The sequence below is a fragment of the Ooceraea biroi genome, chromosome 5 (genome assembly GCF_003672135.1).
Source record: "Ooceraea biroi isolate clonal line C1 chromosome 5, Obir_v5.4, whole genome shotgun sequence".
NCBI lineage: Eukaryota > Metazoa > Arthropoda > Insecta > Hymenoptera > Formicidae > Ooceraea > Ooceraea biroi.
In genome coordinates, this window is record NC_039510.1 from 1,737,536 (window position 1) to 1,761,017 (window position 23,482).

At 46.0% G+C, this 23,482-nt stretch overlaps 1 protein-coding gene across 4 annotated transcripts in view; it reads left to right on the forward strand.

The window, feature by feature from the left end:
- The window catches only part of LOC105279217 (teneurin-a), a 458,941-nt gene that overhangs the window by 103,472 nt on the left and 331,987 nt on the right, over positions 1 to 23,482 (forward strand). For all 4 annotated transcript variants that reach the window (XM_011338851.3, XM_011338852.3, XM_011338854.3 and 1 more), the window contains exon 2: positions 16,830 to 16,865. The gene's annotated coding sequence lies outside the window, so the exon portion shown is untranslated. The remainder of the gene's footprint in view (positions 1 to 16,829; positions 16,866 to 23,482) is intronic.

Sequence of the window (23,482 nt, forward strand, 5' to 3'; positions counted from 1 at the left end):
TGAAACATCTCAAAGGGAGAAATCTACTTTTCCCGACCTCGCGTCGCATTTGATCCAATTACTGCTTTAAAATACGCTCCGCCGTGAAGCAACACCGGTTCTCTACATTATTAATACTCGCCTCCTCTTAGAGTGAACCGACAATACGGATATTTATTCTCGTGTATTCAAGAAGGCTCTTATACCGCCCGCCGGAGCCTGTATAACTAACTGCAATAAGATTCGTTAGCTGAAATTCAAAGGCCATTATTATCATCTGTCCGTTTCTGGCAGCGCAGGTTATAGACGAGATTATCTTCTCTCAGTTTATTTCCTTGCTAATTCCGTATCTCTTTTCGTCTGTACGCGGAGTAGCGCGCGTCGTTGCACCGCGACTCTCAACAGGCTCCTCGCAACGTCGCTATATTTTCAAGGCGTACCACCTTTAATTAACACGGACGTTACGCCGTGCATTTAACACATTTCTACATTTGCCTTTCACGGTTAACGCAATTTCATTAAAAAGAAATGAAAAGGAAAGAAGAAAAATCAGGCATGTATTGCGCAGAAAAGATTCAAGACGAGACTCAACGCACAGACGAGATACATGATGTAACGTGCATCGGGACGATCGACAAGAGAGACGTTTTAATTTCGCACGCGGCTGTGGTTCGCGTGGGGATTTTAGTAGTCTGCCTTTGCTTCGCGACGACGTAACGCTTTGACGTTTCCTGTCGTCTGACGACATGTCTCTTGACTCCCTGGCGGAACGCAAATAGAAACATGGTCGGATGGATGAAACGGATATGCACGGCGCGATACGGGTGTACGTATTTGCGTTGGTCAGCGTTGCGGCGAGAAGCGATAAGTCGCGTCAGCCGATATTACGCAGCTGGCGTGATACGAATTTTAGCTATCCCCATAACTCGCGAGGGCAAGGAGCTGCGGGACTCTCCCTCTCTTTGTCCAGGTTATGTCCATTCCTGAACGCAAACGCGTAATCCTCGATGCGGATAATTCCAAGGAATGTCCGCGCGAGTTCGTGATTCTCACGCTGAGATCTACCCTCGTCCCTGTCTCATAATGACTTCCGGCTGGGTGAGCTCGCGCGAGAGAATCGATGATTTTATGGCATTGTGCTTCTGCCTCGTGCACAGAGCGATCAAGGTCTCTTAATGCTGCCGCGATAACGGAGAATCAACTCGTTAAACGCATTTAAATTTTATTCTACGTTATTAAAGAAGAGAGACTGACTAATCGTAATAATTAATATATGTGAGACGCATGTGCAATATATAATAATAATAATAACATATGTCCAATGTGCTTTTGAAATTATCAATTGCAATATTTAAATATCATATTCTCTCATTTGAATATTGAGCTAAATTGCTGTGCCACGTGAATTGCAAATTTTTGCTCGCCGCGGAATTCTTATCATCGCTAGCGCATATGCAGGTAGATAACTTCACTCGTCTGCATTCACGCGGCATTTAGCGGCACGTCGCCGTCGGAAAATTCATTAAAACGTGCTTTAACGTGCATCATCGAGGTCGATGTGGAGGAAATGAGTAACCCGGATTTAGCGATCCACGGGATTCGGCCGTAAACAGAGTTTCTCGGTATGTTACCTCCGAGATTCACGGCGGAACCGCAGTAGATTTAGACTACTGCCTTGCAGTGCTTCCGTTCAGATCTATGGGTGTCTGACTAGTAATGCGCCAAGGCGAATATTTCGCGCGTGGTCCTGAGATCTCTCTCTCTTTCTCTCTCTCTCTCTCTCTATTTCTCTGTTTCTTTCTCTCTGCGCGGCAAATCCTCATACTATAAAAATCTGGATTCGCATCTCGCCGGTGATCTCGCGTTAAGCTGATTCTCGCGTGCTATCCTATTACGCGAAAATTTCGTAGAAGCACATTCTCCTAATTTCCATTTACCTACGACGAACGCATTACGTATTTCGGTGCACAGACGAGATACGTGTTCTTGCGCGAGTAAGTAACTCTCCCATAAATATTTATGTAAATAATTAGTGCGTATAATTTGGTCCTCCCCTTTTATAACCCAAGCTTCCGGATTACTTTCCCAATTATGCACCATTCGTATAGCGGTCTACCACCGCGCCTCGAATTATGCTTGAGTAACTTGATGTCTTGCTTTTCAGAATGCCAGATACGATTACGTTTATAATGTGTATTTGATAAATAAATACGCGTAATTTGAGTATTCATCATTGTAACTTTGTAAAATCGCTTTAATTACTTGGCTTAATCGTCGTTCATATTTCGATACGTTTCATGCTCTGGTATTTTTCTTTATTCTGATTGTTATATAATATTCTCGATTGCTTAAACTCCCTTGAAATAAATTTTTACTTTTTAATTACCATATTCTAGGATGAAAATTAAGAGATAGCGTACTTTGAAGTAGGGAGCAAACGTAAACGGTGGAAAGACATGTTGCGGTTCCCGGTATAATTACCACTAGCTCGGTGTATATAAATATTCATAAGACGTTTCAAGATATTCCTACTAACGCGCAACGTGACCATGAGTCTTGTCCTTAATTAACAGCTTTATAAAATAGACTGTTGATGGAGTCTCTGAGATTCTTCGTCTTCTCTATAGTCCTTCTTGTTAAAGTGGAACGTACGTTATAATGGAAAGTCATTGAGGAATATACATATGATTAAGACCATCATGAAATTCACAATAAACACTAATTTTACAAATTTAGCAATTGCTAAATTGTTATATTTAACAATCTTTAAATATTCTAACTTGACATTTGCTAAATGCTTGAGATTTAATTCGCTATAAGACAAGTTACAAAAGGCTAAAAAGAGCATTTAATTGTGACTTGATTATTAAATGATTGTCTCTCTTCTAATGATTTCAAATATCTTTTTACATCAAGAAAGAAATTCAAAAATGAATTTTAACGTTTTATTTGATAACCACTTACACATTTTTGAAGCCAAAGATCCTAAATAACTCACTACAATATTAAGATCGACGTGGATGACTTTAAAATTTTCTGACATAAGTCGCTAGTTAAATAAATGACGGTAAAACCGTTTAACTCCTCGTCGGGTTTCACCAGCTATGCGCTACGATCGGCGCGGTAGCGTTTATCTCTCGGAGAGACAATATTGATGTTCAAACATCCGCGATGTAATCATTCGCGCTTGCCGAGGTAACTCGGTTTTCTTTTCGCGCCGCGAATAGCGTATCGACCGCGTTGCGGGTTGCAATTACGTTTCGTGGGTGACGATTCCGGCCTCATCGAAGGCACGTCGCGATGCAGCATGCGTCGTCGCCTACTTGTGATCGCAATCGCACGAGGAATATATATTATACCCCGATGAACGTCGTCGCCGGAGACATCTCACTAGAGTTACCCGGTAACAGCTTACGCATTGCGCGGGGCAAGTTGAGGCAATTGTCTGTAAATGATGAATGTCTGCGAGTCGGGGCGAGGAACTGCGGGTGCTACGTATATATGGGAGGGTTACCGAGATCAAATGACAATTACCACCGCAGAACACCCGTTGGACAATGACGTATGTACTGCTTCATGGTGCTCGTGGCCGAAAGCCGCATATTCTATCCCCGGGACAAAGGATAATGCATGCATCTCCTCTGCATGGTAACGAGAGACTCCTGCAACTCTGTCAACGCTGTCACGAGTGTGAACAATTAATATTGGAGTCGGAAAAGTATTGCTGATAAGCAGGTCGCTCGATATGGAAGCGATATGGTGTGCGGTAGCGGAATTATGTCGGATAATTCGCGTGATACATTTAATGTTAGGTGTGTGCGTGTGCGTGTGTGTGTGATATATTAAGTACCGAGCGTGTATATGTATGTGCGGTGTATCTGCTACTTTTTTCTTTGGGAGGAACTGAATCATGTATGCTTATGAAAGCTGATTATCGCAGAATTTATCGTAACCGGGAGGCACGATACCGGTGTTAATCCGTGATAATCTAATATGGGTTGAAATTTAAGCGACCTGCTATTCCGCGCAAATACGCGAACACGGAAACACGCGGGACCTGAGAAATTTTAATCTGCTTTTTATCAATGTGTCTCAGTTTAATCAGGCAAAGCGCCAAATTGTCATTATGCATGAAATAGCAATAATCGGAATTTCGGAACAAATGAAAATTTAAATTAAAATTTTGCTGCGCCTAGTCTACCGTTAATATCACTAATTGCAGAACGAGATTGTTACGTTGTCGCAAAAAGTTTATGAAGTGAAATTGAAAATAACATTACAGCGGAATGGGAATATACCTCGTTGTTTTCATTTTTTTTTGCCCGAAAGAATATATTCAAACTCTCTTTGTCTGTGCATGAGGTTGTAATCCCATATTTTAAACGCTATTTAATTTAAAATTTGATCCACGCGGAGTGACGATTGTCAACTTTATTATTATTACATTTACTTTTTCAGTCGTGACAGTCTTAATTTTTAAAAGCTTAGTATAACAAATAATGGTGCGCTTAATTTATCAAGCGTCGCGTTTATTCTCAGCACCAACGAGTTCTCTGAGACGGCGGTTGTAATAAAATTCTTAGGACATGGTGGCGTTGCCCCGGGAGCGTTGCACTTTATCGAATTCGTATCTATATCGCGATGCTCGTTAAGGGTTATTTATCGGCTAAACTTTTTGAGCCCGCAGATTCGCGCCGTCTTTTTCGTTATCCGCGCTCGTATATCACCCGCTATTCAATCAAGGTATCTTGTTCTAAGCCGAGCAACAAACCACCCTTAAGCACCAATCATGACGGCTCGACTTGATAGATGGATTCAATTCACGGTAAGGATACTCTTATTGGACGGGGCCGACATTCCGCCACGACCATCGCGGATACAACGAGTATCATAATCTTCTGATGCATCGATCACGTTCATCAATTACGCGTGGCACGGCGACGATGTTTGCGACATCGGCGATGTAGTGGAACGCGAATCAGCACGACCGAGAAGTAACACAATACGAACAGTTGCATGGATAGTCACCGGAATTACCAGTAAAACCGAATCGAAGGAAAGAATAGACAGGGATAAATATACCTTGGAACTTGATCATTTTTCCATTAAAACAAATATTCGTGTCAAGGTAATAAATGTTCTTAAATGAGTGATAAGGACGATATGATTATCGACAACTGTTGGTGAAACAGATTCGCGCCGAAAGAGAGAGAGAGAGAGAGAGAGAGAGAGAATGAAGAATTAAAAATTCTCCGGTGAATGCGATTCTATCCATATTAATTTCGCTGATGGCAGGCCGTCACACTTTTCACCATATACCGTACTACACCACGCCACGCCGCTGCATACACATCACCCCGCGTTCGCAACATATTGCAAATCCATTACGAGCGGCGTGCTTCGGGGGTCGTAAAGTTTATCGCGTTATCCACGGTCAAGCATGCTCGAAATGCGCTCGCGCGGGCGCACGATATTTGTGTCGCGGAGTGCATTTCTATGCAGTCATATGTTATAAAAGTGCGAAATTTCGCTCTTAAAGGGACTTTCGCACGCGCACGCCGGGAATGTACCCGTCACGTCGCGTTATGGCTCTAGTACGCCGTATGTATTAGCGACAGGGGTTAATTACGCGCGCGGTGTATTTTCTGAAAGTAACCAGGGAATGACGGCAACGCTGAATAAACGCCTGCGTGAATTCCGCGCTTTATGCAATATTATCCGACGTCCGATTCGCTCATACGCACCACTTAATCTGCGTAATTGCCGTTAAAACAGCACACGTTCCTCCCCCATCTATCCCAGCCTCTTGCTCGGTTATCGTTTTACTGTACGTTTTTACAACTGAACGATGACGGGCTTTTTGCCACGAAATATTTTCTCCAACGTCACGCCGCTATTCGAGCAGCCGCACGACCAGTTCGTAATCGACAAAGGGTAGGATGACCCACATTTAAATCCCTGAAACGATAGTGAATTTGAACGAGACAGATCAAAAGAGCGCGAGAGGGAGAGAATATCGCGGTCGTCAATAAGAGGAATAGGAAGAGAACCCGATTTCGGCCTCCGATTTCGGGCATCGGAATCGAGTAGATGGGAATATGGATGAACGGATTAGACCCGGATGAGAGGCAAGGCGAAGGGAGGCTGCATGCAAGCGAGGGTGGCGAACGCCGTCGAGGAGTCGCTTGACCTCCCGACTTGACATCGCGATCCGTCATTTACGAGCAATTAGGCATAGCGCTATATATGTACGTGCGTACGCAGGTATGCTCGAGTGGAGCGTCACCTATATATCGGCTTCTACTTATCTAGCGGGCCTTCGATCGGCCGTGCCCGGCATTATCAATCTCGTAAGCATATCGTGGTCCGGCCAGGCCTCTGCGGCCCTGTACCCATCCCGGCCTAATCTGCTCGTCTACGTGTGCCGTGTTCCTTTCCCTCCTGTCCCTTGCCGCGCGGGGAAACATCGCCATTGTGTCTGTCTATCTGTCGGACTGTCGATGCTTGGGATAATGGCATCGAAAATGATTCCATTCTCGGAAATAATGGCACAGCCGCCACATCCCACTGATGCCTACGGCTCGACCAAGGGATCATTCTCTGTGCGCGCATCGTCGCTGATCATCAGACGATCCATCTACCGCTGTCGATCATGACGATCATGTCGATCATAACATTCGACATGTGTCACGGGTGAATAAAGTGCACCGTTTCCGTGCGATTTTCTGTACTCTCTTAAATGGAATCGTAGGTATTTTTATTGAAATGCATATTTAGAGATGTATCCTTGGTCATGAATGTCATAATCAGTGGAATTGAACGAAATCAATAATGCCTGAGTGCTAGAAATAGTGGAGCGGAAAAAGATCGCTGCTGACGTAAAATAAAACGAATAAATGTCGCTTGTTTCCAGTAAACTCGTCATCGATCGATAACCCAGAGAAAATTATTGGGGACTTTAGTGATTGCATGTTATTTGATTCAGTCAGTGACATTTCTACTGATCTGCGAGTAGTCATTTTTGCGCTCGTCGACATACCGGTCGAGCTGATACACGCGCGAACTACTCCTGATGTTGATCGTCAACGTTTACGGCCGTGCAAGTGATTGTCGAAATGAGCGGGAAAATAAATACTGTCGGAAATTTATCACGTTTGACGTTCGATCGAACGCAGAGTGCATCGCGCATTATCGCGAGCCGCAATAGGGTCGACCCGTTTTCACGTCGACAGTTTTCACTGCACTCATACAGCCCGTTAGCGTTCAGGATTCACGTAAGAATTACTTCCCGGCTTGATTGACGAGCCCGTGGTGCACTTAGGTGCCAGGCACGCCGTTTTATCGGGCTTTTCGCTAATTAATCTGATCCCGGTAACGATGAGTGGACAAGTCCCGTGATAAACGACGTTGTGTTACATTGTGCTTGCCTATCATCAGCTAATTTATTAATACCATGAATATTACTTTCGACCATCGTAATCGTGGCCATTGTCATTGCTCTTGCCCAAGAGTGATCAATGTAGTGATGGTAATTATGATTGACGTCCTTATTAATCATTCTCGAAATTGCAAAACGCGTTAGTTGCCGCAAAAATACCAAACGCAACACGCGTTTGTTGTGGGAAGTGTAAAATAAACGTTATCTTTACCGTGAATCATCCCTCTAGTGCATAATTCGTCCCTCGTTTCGTTGCTCATCGCGACGGTAAATGACGCCGCGCATCAATTACGCGCAAGCAGCGGATAATCAATTGCGAAAAGTCTCGGATTCACGGAATTATCCGTAAAAGTAACTGTCAATTATGTTCCCCGTAAAAAAAAGAAACTGACGACTCGGTTTACGGGCTTATAAGAAAATATGCGTGGAGTCTAATTGCTCGGCTGGTTTGAAACAGAGGATACAACCTGTGTTAATGGCAACGAGCGAGATACGCGCGCGCGCGTGGTGGCACGTACTGGAGTGGAGTTCGTTTGTTGCAACAAATAGAATCGGTAATACGATTATGACCATTATCTCTTTGCGCCGCAGCTACATACACAGATACGTTACGTTCGTACATTCGGCATTCCGTTAGCTTGCACCGATAGCTTGCATGCTCGTTGAATCTCTTATGGCTCTTCGCGAGTAGATAACGAGATGATTGTAAATGCACATTGTGGAATACGCGTGTAAATATGTATACTGGTGTGTGTATGTGTATATTTATACATTTTAATATTTATATAGGTGAATCAATAGAGTACATGTGTTGGATTAACGTAACGTTCGGCGTATTATGTTACGCCTACATGATTTTTTACAGGGAAACGACGCGACGTACGACTGTACAAGCGAAATATTTTCACGGTGAGGCAAATGCGTTTGGTTATTTTTTGGGATCTTCTGGGCTGTATAAAACTGAAAAATGTATTTCATGCATTCAAAAAATTGAACAGATGGCAATCGCTCGAGCTAAAACGAAAAAAGATATCTCACGGCGCATGCAATGTGTTGCAGTTTTCACCGATCTCTGTTCTGAAAAAATAAAACCTGGTTTTTATCGGATTATACCTCACGGGGTGTATGATATAATAGAGAGTTGGCACCCGTTTCCTTAAAACAGAATTCATTTAATGAACGAATTCGAGTGTTTGGACTGAAAAATGAACTACAAAAATTCAGTTTCATTCGCTGCTAATGATACATTCGGAAAATTGGCCAATTTTAAGTGACTTTGTGCGTTCGTTATGTACTCACATACCCTAATTAAAAAATTGATTGTACTGTTTATGGTAATCGGTTATTTTAATTATACGATAATAGCATTTTCATCGAGAGAGTTTATATTATACATGTAATGAAAACCAATATGATTTCGTTATCACGTTATATTTCATTATCCAGTGTTTTAACGATTTCATACGTGTCCCCTATACACAATTTTATAGGCATGTTTTTTTATACGCGAAATATTAATTCATATTCCGCCGCGAGGCATGCTAGGAATTGGAATCCGATTGCAGTCCGAGTAATTCCGCATTCGCTAGAATTTTCTTCAAGATAAAGAAATATGTATGAAGAAGTAGTACCTTCTTGATCAAGCGCTACGAACTTGCAACTTGCATTATTTATACAATGTAATATGCGCAGTTGCGTCTGTGTAGTAGAAAGAATTTACAAACGTAGTTGCGAACTTTCCAAAGTCAAAATAAATATATTAAATAATCATTCGATGCATTTTTCGGAAAATTTTAATTATTTTCTGCAGCACAGCTTACTCAAATGCGCGCGTAATAAATTCTAAAGACCTGCTTGATCAGTTACATTTAATATTATGATTCATCATCATAATTTGCATTACAAATACAAACACGATGTCAGCTGCTAATTAGTCGTCGCTCTTAAATGACGGATTCGTTACTCCGGCTTGAAAATGGGGGGCACACAAGACGTCCATGGTTGAATTAGGATTAAAGTGGCTGTCGATTTATGGACGACCGCAGTGGAGGCGCGATTTCCCAACGGCTTCCACTCGTGCCTCGATAATGCGCCGTAAGATTTAGCGTAGGTCGAGACATTGCGGACGTGTCGGTTTAACTCGCATCAAGTAGCAATCCTGGCAAATTACTGTCCGTGTCTACAGCTCCGAAGGTATGCGCAGGTATGCTCAGGTAGATGGAGAACGGCACCGCGATATATATACAGCGGCGTTTGTAGGCAGATAGTACACAGGCAACCGGAGCTAATGAAGATGTTTGTCAATACTGGCGCGTTACCGTATATGCAGTAACTGTTATCCTTCCCTGCCGCTACCCCGTCGTACCCCGTGCACACGCTATATCGTCCTGTTTCTGCTCTATATCGGCTACAATGCGGATCCCGAGCTTTGGAAGGTGGTCGTCGTCGCCGTCGCCGTCGTCATCGTCGTAGCTGGGGCGCAGCTACTTGCATAACCAACCGTTGTCGCCCGGCTTTGTACAGAGGAAACGCGGGACCCGTTCCATGCGGTGTGCTTAACATCGAATTACACACGAATCACGACGGCAAATTAAATCTCTGCTAAGATGCTCGTCTCTCGCTCCCGGAATTCCGCGCGGCGATACGCACAAAGCGAGCGCCGACCTGCGATTCCGCGCGATAGCGTATCTACCGAAACGCGGATTCGCAGCGAGAATCTCGCTATATTGCCGCAGCACCCATTCATAAACCCCGATCGCGCACCCCTCATATTTGGATGTTGTAAAGGATGTCTGAGACCGCTCGACGCTGTATTCGCCTAATTTCCCCCTGCACGCCATGAGATAATTGAGTGATGTCACGCCACATGATAATAATACGGACGTCATTTGAAAGTAAATTGACGTGCAATTTTACCCGATTTTCATCCAAACTGCATATTCAGTGTTGCTGGTTTTACTACAGCAGCTGCGATATAATTGGAAACCTTCAGCGCTCTTATTACGACTGATTAAAATTTGCTGGCGAAAAAACGTAAAAGTTTAAATCAATTTGTATGCAATTATCATTCTCATTTTACTTCGCTCGAAACTGTTATTAAATTTCGAAATTTTCTATTATATAATTAGCTCGTTAGGAAGATTATTAGTTGACACTCGAATCATCATAACGTTATGTAGCTTTCGCGAACGTGGGTAATTGTTAACCAGAAAAATGTACATGTAGAAAAATAAAGTTCCATTCATATCGTTGTACAAAAATTTCATTACATACGTTAATGAAAATTTACAACGTGCAAGAAATGAAATTTAGTCGGCGCGGTCACGCAAACTTCAAAAAAAAAAAAAAAGAAAAAGGAAGAACGGGGATACACGTTACCTTTTCGCTGAAATATCGCTTTCAGGAACAAAGATCGATACACGCGTGAGCGGGTTCGCTTGACGGCGGTATTAATTATTTTAAAAGGAAGTAGAATTTCCGTGGGCGAGCATCCACTATGCGCATAAAACGCGCGCGGGTGTGCGCGCGGGTAACACACGTACGCAGATCGATATCCGCGCGATGCTCAGATTGTTAATGCGTGTTTTCGGAGGAAGTGTAGTGGCTGTGTAAGAGCCACTTCCGGGGTGGGCGTAGGTTTTAGTACGTAATTATTGGATTAATACGCATTGTGCAAACGCGGCACGTACCGCACTTATTGTAGCGGCTACGTACCCCACGTCTCGCCGCGTAATTATGTTAGAATTCCTATGGGCTGGGGCTGTGTTTATCTTTTTCGTATCCCACTTTCCAGGGGAAATTCGATCGTTTAGAGCGACGTTGCTCCCGCGCTCGTAGTAATCTCATAAATATCCACGCCACGCTGAAACATTTAATCAAACCAGGAAAAAAGCCAGGAAAAGGACCGTGCCCGAAATGGTCGGAAATAAGGTGATTTTAATTACAACGGAATTCATTCGGTTTGACGTGTACGCCTGTGGCTCACTTTTTCATCAGCCAGCCACTTTCCCCGCGCGAGATGGCGATAATTAAGCGGAAACCTCGCGTCCATGAACTTTCGATGCAATTTCAGTAAGTAATAAGTGCACGATAATAGAGAGAGAGAGAGTAATGTTACCTTTCATCGCTACGCATACTGCGTAACGTTTTTCCGATATGTGATATCATTTTTCTCAACGTTACATTTTCCTCGCGGTAATTGGAGACGCTTATTAATGTGTTGCTCTGTTCAATGTCGAGTTTGCGACAGTATTAAATTTACCAGTGAAATTCAAATATGAATAAAGCGTCGAACTTGAAACAGAGCTCCATGGGGTATCAGCAAAACTTGACGCCAAATCTCCTTTCTAGTAATTCATTAAATGTTTCATGCTATCATCTTTGCTTACGGCGCACTTAATATCCCTGGATACTATGCCCGTAATTATTTGCGGCAAGACCTTAACCCTACGTAAAGTATCGATTTTCTCGCGCTAACGTCAACTGAACACGGCAAGATCGCCGAACAGCAACTCCTCTGGCCTAGTAATCGGATTCATCGAGCGATTATACGTGATTATGTCGACCAGAGTTCGACTCCATCTTCTCGACGTTCTCAACTTTTGAAACGCGTTACGCAGTGAAATGCACGCGTACGGTCGTTCCCACGATTTGTCTGTGTCATCTACGCGCCGGCAAACAGAGAGAAAGAGAGAGAGAGACGAAAAGAGAAGGAGACAGCGCATTTACATAGCAACTCGCACACGATCATCCGTCCGAAATTCCAACCCCTTTGGTTCAGATGCGCGCGATTCCCATTGAAATGCACATGTTTTTGCATCTAAGTGCAACGGGAGCGCGGTGAGTCACGCTCTTTTCGTAACAATGGCACCACCAAACCAAATCCGAGGGACATCGCGGTCCGATAGTCGAATGGTTGCGGCAGTTCGGGGCGAATCCCTGAAATTTTCCCGCTGTCTGTGTGTTTCGGCAGGCGGTGCACGGCAAATCGGCAAGAGCTCACAGCCGCGTACCGTTGCATAACGGTTCGGTTCTGCAGAGAAGAGTCCTCGAGCGTGTGGAGAATCCGATGGAACAGAGAGAGAAAGAGAGAGACAGAATTCTCTTTTTCTCCATTTCTCTCTATTTTCCTGCCTTCCTCTGTTTCTGTCCTCTCCCTTTCTCTTTCTTTGTCTCTTCTTCTTTCTCTCACACATGATTCTCATAAATATATCACCCATGCACGTAATCCAACACGGAACTGGGTGGGAACTCGCGTACGCGCGATAATGGTGATCATCCACGCTTATCAGGCATTCGCGTGGCGCGGTGGATCCGGCCAAAACCACCGGCGATAAACCGTCACTTGACAGCCGTCGTACCCCCCTCGTCTTGAATACACTCACGTGCGCAGTCCCGGAAGTGGTAGCGGTGGCGGCAGTGCGATCATCAATTTTAAAGTTACGCGGCCGAAGTTTATTCCGCGAGCAGCGTGCAAAGGGTGCCCGGGACATTGTGAAGTTGTTCAAGTTGTTCGGGGAAAGACCCCGGTCCCTCCCACGGTTTCCCTGCGAGCGAAACTCGGCGTTCGCGCTCGTCGACCTCCCGACCTAAAGGGGTACCGCATACCCGCGTGTACACGCGCTCCGGAACGCCCCGCGGCAGAGGGTTGTTTCGCGAGTAGAACGCGCGTGTAGAACCGTCTAACTTGCGTCGACGTAAGACGCGACGGTAGCGATACGATAAATCCCAAGACGGCAACGTGCACCGCCGTTCGTCGAGCCGAAGAAAATTCCCCCTCGCGATGAACATAGCTGAGATGTTTCGCGTTCATTGATATCCGCGCGCGGCGAAAGCACGGTGGTTCGGGTTGCCTCTAACGATGGAACGTTTGCAAGCTCAATAAGCCGCTAGATGAGCGGGAGCATCGAATGCACGCTTTTCCGGGACTAACACGTGCGCTCATCGATCGCGCAGCAACATCAAACACATCGACCTCTTAATCACGTCTGGTAAACCGCGTGCATTGATAATCTGACTGCTTCCCTGCGGAAGCTCGCCGAACATTTCAGCTGATAGCACATCAGTTTATTCCGATCGTTTTATTGCATTAATATTAATGTCCCCGATGCGCCGCATTGTACTTTTATTAAATTTCGAAGTCTGTATACGCTCTTGTCCGTCGGTGAAACAATCGTTCCACACACTCGTACATCCAACCGTATCAATTTATTTCGATCAATACAAAGAATACTCAATAATACACGAAATATATGGCACACATCAGAATTTAATATTTGTTTCATTGATAAAGCTCGCATGCTGCCACCAAGTTTCGCTTAAAGATGACTTGTAGACATTCTTGCTCGAGTCCTGATGAATTTTCTCCCTTATGTCAGTTATAAGATTATTATTATTACTATGTGGTATAAGGTGCCGCAAGTTATATCCGCAGAATTACACGACTTCCGCGGAGTTAGTAGCTTAAATAATAGCGCGCCGTAACTATAACATCACCTTCTAATATTAACGAGATTATGTCTAGAATTGTGTGTACGCGTGCGCGTGCGTGTATGTATGTACAGCTGGTAAGTGCAATAATGAATGCGGTGTAGATCCAGTAATTGAAGCTAACTGCTCAAAGTCGCGCGCGATCATTAATTATATCAGTGAAGAGACCGATAATAATTTTGACCCAATTAATCGCTCGAATTGGTTGATTTGTGATACGCGCTCTCTGCATCAGCGAAAAAGACGTGTGCGCGCATTTAACGTAACACGTAAAAATAAATGAGCCGTTTGTACTCGTAATTATAAGCCGCGATCTCAATTCTATTGTCAGCGGATGAACATCAATATCAATTATTTCTTCTTGAAATAACATGCACCTGCATGTCGATACGTACAATGTATTGTATTTCAGCGAACATTTGCAGTTATTAAATATTTATACAACTATACGAGAGCATTTTACAATAATCTATACATAAAACTATTAATACGATCGGTATTAAATAGGTTACGAAATAATTGATTTAACAAAGTAATTTATTATGGAACTCGTGTTTCACGTGCACATACATATACACATATCCACAGAAAATGAGAAAGAGAGAAAGAGAGAGACAGATGTTGAAGAGATAGAGATGTTGAAAACTCCGTAAAAAAGTTGTAAAAATTTTATGACGTTACGTGAGATCATCCAATTTGGTTTTACTTCTACGCAAATATACTGGTGCAAACTTTGTTATTTTTGTTGAACTTTGCAGGAAATGCATTTAATAATATGCATCTAATGGAAAGTAAAAATTGATGCTAGCGTACGATCTCCAAAGCATTGAATAGAATCCATTTGTAAATACAGTATCATCGATTATGCGGAGCCTCTTGTTCCTTCAATTTTTATCTGCAGTGAAACTCATAAAAAGCGCCCTCGGAAGATTGTCACACGGTGATACGGGAAAATGTTTCTTGTGTCGAAAGACAGTCGGGCCGTTACTTTTATTGTGGTTCATATCCCTTGCTTCAACGTGACTGCATGACTTTGCCGCCTGTGCTTTCCGCTCTTGTGCTTGCAGCGCAAAGTGCACGTTCGCGATAATGCGCCGCGCGAACACGCAGAACTTTCGAAGATATCTATAACGCACGTGTCGTCCCCTTTTTTACGTAATACAAAGGTATTCCACTTCGGTTCTAATTAAACTTCTCTCTACGACTCCTGAGATCTTTGCTCGCGCTCTTGAACGATCTTGCCTGCGCTACGTACGCTATCTTTGTTACCCACTCCGCTCCGAGCTAGTTTGAAGCACGCGACAAGAAAACAATATACCCATTCGTGTCTTTCATTCACTCTCGAGGAGCTTTTCCGGAATCGTGCTAATCTTTAACAAGGGAGCTCTACGTCCCGTAATGCATTGTGCAAGATCTTACTTGCCCCACGGAGCAGGGGAGTTTCAAACTCGGCACAACTTCAGTTAGCTTTGGACTTCTTGGCCCTCGCTGAATGCTACGCGAACGAAATTTATTTATATCCGTACACGCCACTTTGCACACACTAGCGAGAGTTCTGCATCGCGGCCCTGGCAACAAGGATCAGCGAATACTCTTCTCTCTCGGATTCTGGTTATCGCGATCGCGATAATTCGCCGGTGATTACGACCGACCGGCAGAAATGGCTGGAAAGTTGACCGACGAAACGCTAATAAAGCGTTTAACAAGACAACAGAGTCGACGAAAGAGCGAAATAACGAAGCCTCCGAAAAACCGTCGCTGCCCTCCTTATATTCATGCTGGAAGTTGTAAAAAAAGAACCGCGTAAAAAAAAGCGTAGGCAAAAATATCGCTGGCTTGGGGTGCGCTTTACAGCGCGGTGGATTGTGTGTGCATAAAGTGGGATACAAGGGTCTCCGCGGAGTAATGTATGACGGCGTGGTTTTTATGCGTTTGCGAATGAATCAGTAAAGGCATTTTTATATAGTAACGCCAAGTGATAATAAATTATGTACGTGAGCCCCCGACATACGCAGGCCTCGGGAGAGATACGTTCGTGATAAATTCAACGTATAATCGTCGGACGCTATCGGTCACAAACGCGAAAGCCGCGTACACATGGTGTACACGGAATACGTGGATATGGTATTCCTTGCCGTGCGCTCGTTGAGATTGTTGCGTCCGGCAATATGGGCGTGTGCGTGACTCCTTTAATGAGATCACGTGTTTTATTTAATTCCGTAATTGCATACGTTCCGCGTCTATGTACGTAATTCATAGCGGTGAGTGTCGCGCGCTTTAACGCGCTTACCGTAATAAACGTGTCATTTAGTGTGTTTTAACTTTGCTCCCCTGTACTTTTAATGACGTTGCCTGAATTAATTATTATTCCACGTGCGATCGGGTGCTCGTTGCACCGGGTAATGACCAGCGGGTCGGTTTTCCGGATGCACGCAGCGAGAGCGTAAGCCACGTCACGTAGTTTTGAAGTGCAAACCTCTGTCACGGGCGATGAGCACGCGTCCGCTAACCCAGTTGCAAGTTAAGACACGGGGCTAGATTAGCTGCACCGAAATATACTCCCGTTTCTCCTCTGCGCCGAGCTATTTTAAATTGCATGAATTATCGCGCGAGACTGCTTAATTCGATATGAATGATGTAAATATATTTTTCGGCCCAATCAGACTGTATATCGATGCTAGATGTGACGAAGCGTTAGAAATAATATATACATATATGCATACATACACACATATATAGGTATATATGTATAGTACATTTCGCTTATTTCACATTACATATATTATCAAATCGAAAAGTCAACTCGATTAATAAATTTAATTATGCTATTGTTTCCAATCCAATGAAATGGCATAATTACATTTATTATTACTTCGTATATTAATCAGTAATTAATTAGCAAAATTATTTGCGTTTGTTGCAGGACGATTCCTGATCTATCCAACGGAAACCACAATAGGTAAGACATGAAAACGATTTTAATTTTAAATTCAAAATTTAAAATTCAGATCCCACCCGTACGCACTCACACAGAAATGAGTTTATGATATTTGTTCAAATACATTGAAACACTCCGCTCGCGTAGATTCATCTATTTTCAGAATTACACGATGCATTTACGACAGCGCTCTTCTATCTCGATATTTACGCGATGACTGTCAAAAGATGAAACGCAAACAGAATTCCCGTCCCATTCCAATCGCATCGCGGAACTCGTCTATTCGAGTTCACGACTGTTCGCGCAATCTGGCAGCTCGGTCGAATTGCGCGAACCCGCTGCTGCTGCTGCAACCCGACAAAAGATTCATGACGTGTCGCGAGATCTCCGCCTCGCGCAAAAATTTCACTGCGCGAAACCGCGGCGCGGAAAACAACAAAGTGGATTACGCGTCGTGTATACTTTTGCCGTTAAAACAAGAGTTTATTTCGCAGACGGTCTAATGTCGTAAGTTTACCGAGGACCTCTCCTCCGCGCGGAGGAGAAGCAGGAAGAGGAGGAGGCAGGGTGTCTTCGACTCTCCGTTAGGTATAGGTGTCAACGTTATGGCCAGTCCTCTTCGTCGGAGCTTCCTCCACTCGTCTTCCTCTCGGCACCTCCTCGTCTTTCCGCACCCTTCCCTCGACTCTTCGTGAGACGGAGAAAGGTTCGCAACCCACGATGTCCGTGTATTTCTCTCTTCTCGCGCGGCTCTTCCTACTCCTCTATCTCGTAGCCAGCACGCGATGCCCGAAGCTATGTTGCAGCTTACAGTCTCACTGTTTATCTTCAGCCGTGAGCTTTTGTGTTTGCACAAGCTTCCGCCCGGCACTACCAACCGCCGCGGTATCCACATCGACCTGGTCCTTCGCGGCCTTGTCTCTCCGTGCAAGGCGAGCCAACCGTGGTCCTCTATTTATTTAGTTTTTTCTCGGAAAGGGGCGGTTTGCGGATCCCGAGAGAGAAAGAGATAAAGAAAGAGAGAGAGAGAGAGAGGGGAAGGAGAGGAGAAATGCTTAATTGCCGTAAGTGTCCGCGCCGTTGCACAGCCCTTGGGAGCGTTCCTTGATGGAGTCTCGTCGACGGATACCCGTCGCCAATGGAGATTCTCGGGCGACCCGACGACCACCGTGTATCTACCGTGAATCCCTAATCGCTGTTCTATTTTATTTACTATGCCCCTCAAAAACGTGATCATTACTCGCTCGAAGGAACTCGATACGTCTCGCGATGCTTCTACGTGCAGGTATTTTTGCGACATGGGAATTTCCACCGGGAGATGAATTTCTTAAATATCTCTGTAGGTACACGCACGTCTCGTTCTTGTATGTCTGCGTGTTAATTGAACCGCGAATATTCGCGACGAATGTACTGTCAAGTAACAGCAACAGTTGCGGCTGCATCTAATTACGCGAATACATTTCCGATAAGTTCTCGCGCAAAATTCACCGTGGGGTGTCGGCGAAAGCAGCGGGCATCGGCCGTCGAGAAAGAAACGTCTAAATTACCTCGGCGGTAGCATGGAATTCAAAACTGTTGGACGCGCGTGCGGGTTAAAAAGTTGGCCGCGCGATGTTTCCACGGGGGTAGTTTTTGCAATTAGCGATATCGGCTACGTCATCCGACACGTTCGGTCGGTCGAGCGACGCGATGTGCCGGCTGTGGCACCGGCTGAGCGCGCGCGCTTTGCAAGCGTCCCCGGTACACGCCTGGCACATCGCCAAATTTCCAGTGGATTCAACCCCCGTTCTCTTCCCCTTTCCTGCGCACTCTCTCTGTGCACCCTCTCCCGCCGGCCTTTCCCTCCGTGTCCCCCTGCACCTGACCAGCCGTCGACTCCCCGCGTTGTATATATATCGACGCCCGGGGCCATGCGCTCGCGTTATCAAACGATTTATATCGGTGTTTTGCAAAATTTGTGGAGCCGAGGCTTGCGACTGGCACGGGCTGCGGCTCCCGCGCGGGGAATGCATTAAACGTTAACGGCGAAAACGGATAACGAGAGAGGAAGGGAAGGAGAGAAAGAAAGAGAGAAAGAGAGAGAGAGGCGCGCTCGGCGCCGGCAAAGGGCACCCCGTGCATCGCCACGAGCCAAAAGATACCGCCGCGGCGTGTTATCGAGTTTAATCTAGGCTCGTTAATAACCTTTCGCTTTTGTGCGCGTACACCGAGATCCGCAGGGGAGAGGGATGAATGTACACGCGCTTCCACGCGCTCGCTCGCTCGTTCGTTCAGTCGTGGTTCACGATTTATGCCTGTCCTCGATAGCGCTCGCCGTAAACGCGAAAGTCCGGAAACCACGCCTCGCGTTTACCGCTAAAACGCGCCCGTCGCGATCCCGATGCCTGGCTGTCTCGTTCTCTTTCTCTCTCTCTTTCTCTGTTTCTCTCTGGGCTATCAGTCTTCTTTGGGGGTGGACGCGCGTGGCTCGCTCGCGATGAACGTACGGACATCGCACCCTCTATTCCGGTGCGCGGAGGCTTTCGCTTTTATAATGTCCGCGGAGATATCCGCGCTGCAGTCCGCGCGACTTCTCTCGGGAGAAAAGCGGCCAATCGACATAAAATTCCGTGCACGGAAAATTTCCTCCCGGCGAGGGTAACCGGAGATTCGGCGGGAAATGGTATACGTACGCGTTTCGCGTTAAGACAAGTTCCTGAGGGGGCCGCCGGGGATACGAGACGGCTGCAGCGGTGGCGGCGGTGCCGACTTAGCCCCGAAGTGATTGCGCAAAGGGCGCAGCTGCAGGCACGTTCAAGGATGCTTCGGGGAATCCTCGGACCCGGGATCCACCGTCGCCGGGATAACGTCGGAGAACAAAGAGCGGAGTAAGCTAAAATAATTGCCAATTACAAAACCGAGCTGGATATTAACATTATCTCGGCCGGGTACCGTGTGGCGTACCCCGTTCGGCGTTACCTGCCGGCGCCGACGAGACGACGGGCTCTCCTTTGTGGGAAATGTTTTTCCGCGGTTTGCGCTCGGGAGATCTCGAGCGGCCGCCGCGCGTTTTCTTCTGATAACCGATTGTGTCGCCGCCGTCGAGATAAAGGAGATCGTCCCCGCCTTCGGCGGGAAGAAACGTTTGCGAACGTTTGCAGCGAACAATTATTGCTACAACTCGGAGCACTCGGCTCTTGAATATCGCCATAACGTGATTTTATCCGCGCGCGGAGATAACGCGCGCGCGAGGAACTCGGCGTGAGGCTTGCGAAGGCGAGCGCGATCGCGCGGTTACAAAACGCCGGGATGTCTGGAGGATGCCTGTGACTTCGCGAATACTTCCCGGGAAAGCCCTGCGGGAGATGTTGTACTGCTTAATTCAATTACACACAAACCATTAAGCCGAGGGGGATAAGGCAGACTTACGATGACGTAGCACAATCGCATCGCGCGAAGCTGCACGCAGAAGTAACGGTGATGGTCTCCCCTCCTTTCTGTGGTCGTTGAAACAATTTTGCGAGTACGATTGTACCATTATATCGGCTGACGACATTTGCAATGAAAATCAATCCGGCGAGAGAAATCAGGACGGTCCTCGCAATTTCGCGCCGATCACACAGCTGACGCAGCAAGCTAGATCTGGAGCAATATCGGTATCGTCAACGCGTTCACTGCGTTCGTTTCACCATGCGACAATCTATCAGCAGGTTTTCAACCGGGATTTGTTTCTTCCCGCTTTTTGTGATTCTCCCGTTTATTCCATCTGCTCTCAAGCGCGTAATCCCGCACCAGGGATTCTGAATCTCCGAGCTACCGGCTCTCCGCGTCCGCGGCGGACGCCCCCGCTTATACATATACATGTCGTATTTATTAAATTTGTTTCAATTTAACTTTAATAAATGTACGAGCTCCCCCGTGTCTTAACGACACAAGTGGAAAAAGCGCGAACGACACGACGACGTGGAACGCGGCCGTGACCGCCACGTTCAGGCAATTATCGGATGAAATTCCGGACGGTAGTACAGCTGGTTCACGATTCCGTCGCAAATAAATATGAACGACGGCTCGCTAACAGAGAAATAACGAGATTCCTCGACCGCGATCCTTCGTTGCCGGCCATTATTTTCCATTAATCAGCTATGGCAGGAAAAACCCCCGGTCCAGGGACTGAAGAGTCACTCATCTTTCTCGCTCGGATTTCCGAGAGCAACCGCGATTCCGCCCGAGATAAAAGCCGAAGAGGGGTAAACACGAAAAGACGAAGTCCCACTCGCCAAATCTCTATAGCCACCCGCGGACCCGCCCGCCCTGCAGGGTTCCTCGGAAGACGCGTTTGTATTAATTAAAACGTAATTAATCAGAATTAAATTGACTCGGCCGAGTAGGAACGACCGGAGCGAGAGACGCTGGGCGAAATCGATCGGTTGAAATAGGAGAAGAACAGCACGACGGCGCCGGTAACTTTTCTCGACGGATTCGTCCGCTAATTCCGCGCATTTTCGCAGTCTTGGTATTCCGAATCAAGGATAATGTAAATATTTCAGGAACAATCCAATTAAAGAGGAAACGGAAGAGGGAGAGGGAGACTTTACGAGAGAAAAGTGGAATTAATTCCCAGTATTTACCGCTTTCGGTAAGATCAATCTTTGCTTAGATACATCCGCGTATATCTGCAGCAGATAAAAAGATTGGATGCAAAATGCTCTTTCTCTCGTCTCTTCAGTATTGTTTTTTCGCAAAAAAAAGAAGTGTGCATTCCGGACTAGACGGGGCCCATGCTTTCCATCTCCTCCGCCAAGTTGCATGTACGAGTGACGCGTTCCCCATGTCAACCAGCGATGCGTGCACACGTTGCCAGAAAGCATCGACAAAAAAACAAAATTGAGGTAAAAGACAGATTTTGATTTGCGCATTTTTATTTGCCACTGGTTTGCGAAACTATGCGCTGTGCGGTGTGGTTTTCCGGCTATTGAAAAACCACGGAACGCGCGCAGTTTTACGCGCAAAATTCGCAGTGCTCCGAAGCGGTGCACATGTACGTATGCAATCGTTGAAGAATTTATAAAGTTCACTCGAACATTCGGTTCTATGACGATGACACGCTTTAAGAGTCGACCGACTTTGCACGCGGTTCTTACCGTTGGCCTCCACGCTGAAAAGTTCGGCGGCCAACTAAGCGGTGAAACTATTCAACATTTTTCCTCCCCTGTTCTGTTAATTAAATATCTGTTTCTGTAATGGAGTTAAAAGAGTCGCGACGCTTTAAAATGTTAAATGGGAATTGGGTCGCAAGCGTACCGTTAAACTCGTTTTTTTTTCCATTACTACCCATAAACGCGCTTGGCCGGTATTTTCATTTATTTTCCAATCGTTTGTGAAACATTGCGGCCAACATTGCCGCGCCCGAAACTTGACATCATGTTCCGGTTCCTTTTTTTTCCCTTTTTCGCGAAAACAGCTCGGCGATCTGCTGCTATGGGTAAATGTGAGCGCGCGTTTCTCTGTGTGCGGTCATGAATGCTAAACGTATAAAAATCAACGTTTCCCTGAAAATTCGCAAAATGTATTGGAAATAACACGTATGGAATGCGTACTGTGAAAGCTCTTCAAACTGGAAAATGATCAAAAATAATCCCACCAATGTCGGACATATCACAATAATTACATTATTTATACCATTTTTATTTCCAACCCTTTTATTTATATCTACATTATCTTTTAACATCACACGTACATTAGTAAAACTCCGGCCACGGTATTTACGGCGATCTGTCGATATACCCGACGTGCAATCTGATGTTAAAATAAGAAAAAAACATGAAAGAAAACGCGAAATACGCGATCGATAGGAAATACGGTGCGGCGGGGTGCGCGCGATCTGCGACGTAAGTGGCTGCAATCGCGGCGCTTGCACGTGCCCGAAAGCGGCATCTCGCTACTTTTTCGCGGCGACTTACCGAGGCGGCAATAAAGGCAAACGGCGCACCACGTCGTGCCGCACTGCACGATTTATTATCGCGCGGTAAGCCCGCCGACTCTCGAATGAATTGCCCGGTCGCAACTTTTTCGTGAGGTCCTCGGAGAACAAAGCCCGACTATAGATACTGTGTGATCGGAAGGACAATAGAATTAATGGCCGGCGAGGAGCGCTTCGGGAAGGAGGGGGCAGAAGGACAAGAGAATTTTTCCGCCGTCGTATGCCGTAGGATCGTCCACCCCGACCCTTTGTCACCCCCCGTCTCTCACCGTTGCCCCTTTGCGGCGTGAAATAACGGCTTGCCGCCACGCCGACGTCGGGATATCGAGGCGGCGTCAGCGGTCGATTCGGCGGAGACTTCGCCGGGAATTCCGACGTCGGACGTGTCCAAACGTTATCGGAGGGCGGTCATCGCCGAACACCGCCGGAATATAGAGACCAGGGACCGGATGCTACCCTCCTCCGTGCACATTTCCCCGTGCTCTCTCGTCAACGGTGGAGAACCCGCTGTGAGAGGCGGACGCGCCCTTTCTCCCTTCCTCGCGAAAAATATGTACCGTGTACGCGGTATATGTTTTCGCACGGCCGCGCGACGTAATGTAATATTAAACGGGTTTCTTCGTTTCCCCCAACTACATCCCTCAGCCCCGGCCGCATCCCGTCCGATCTCGACGCAATC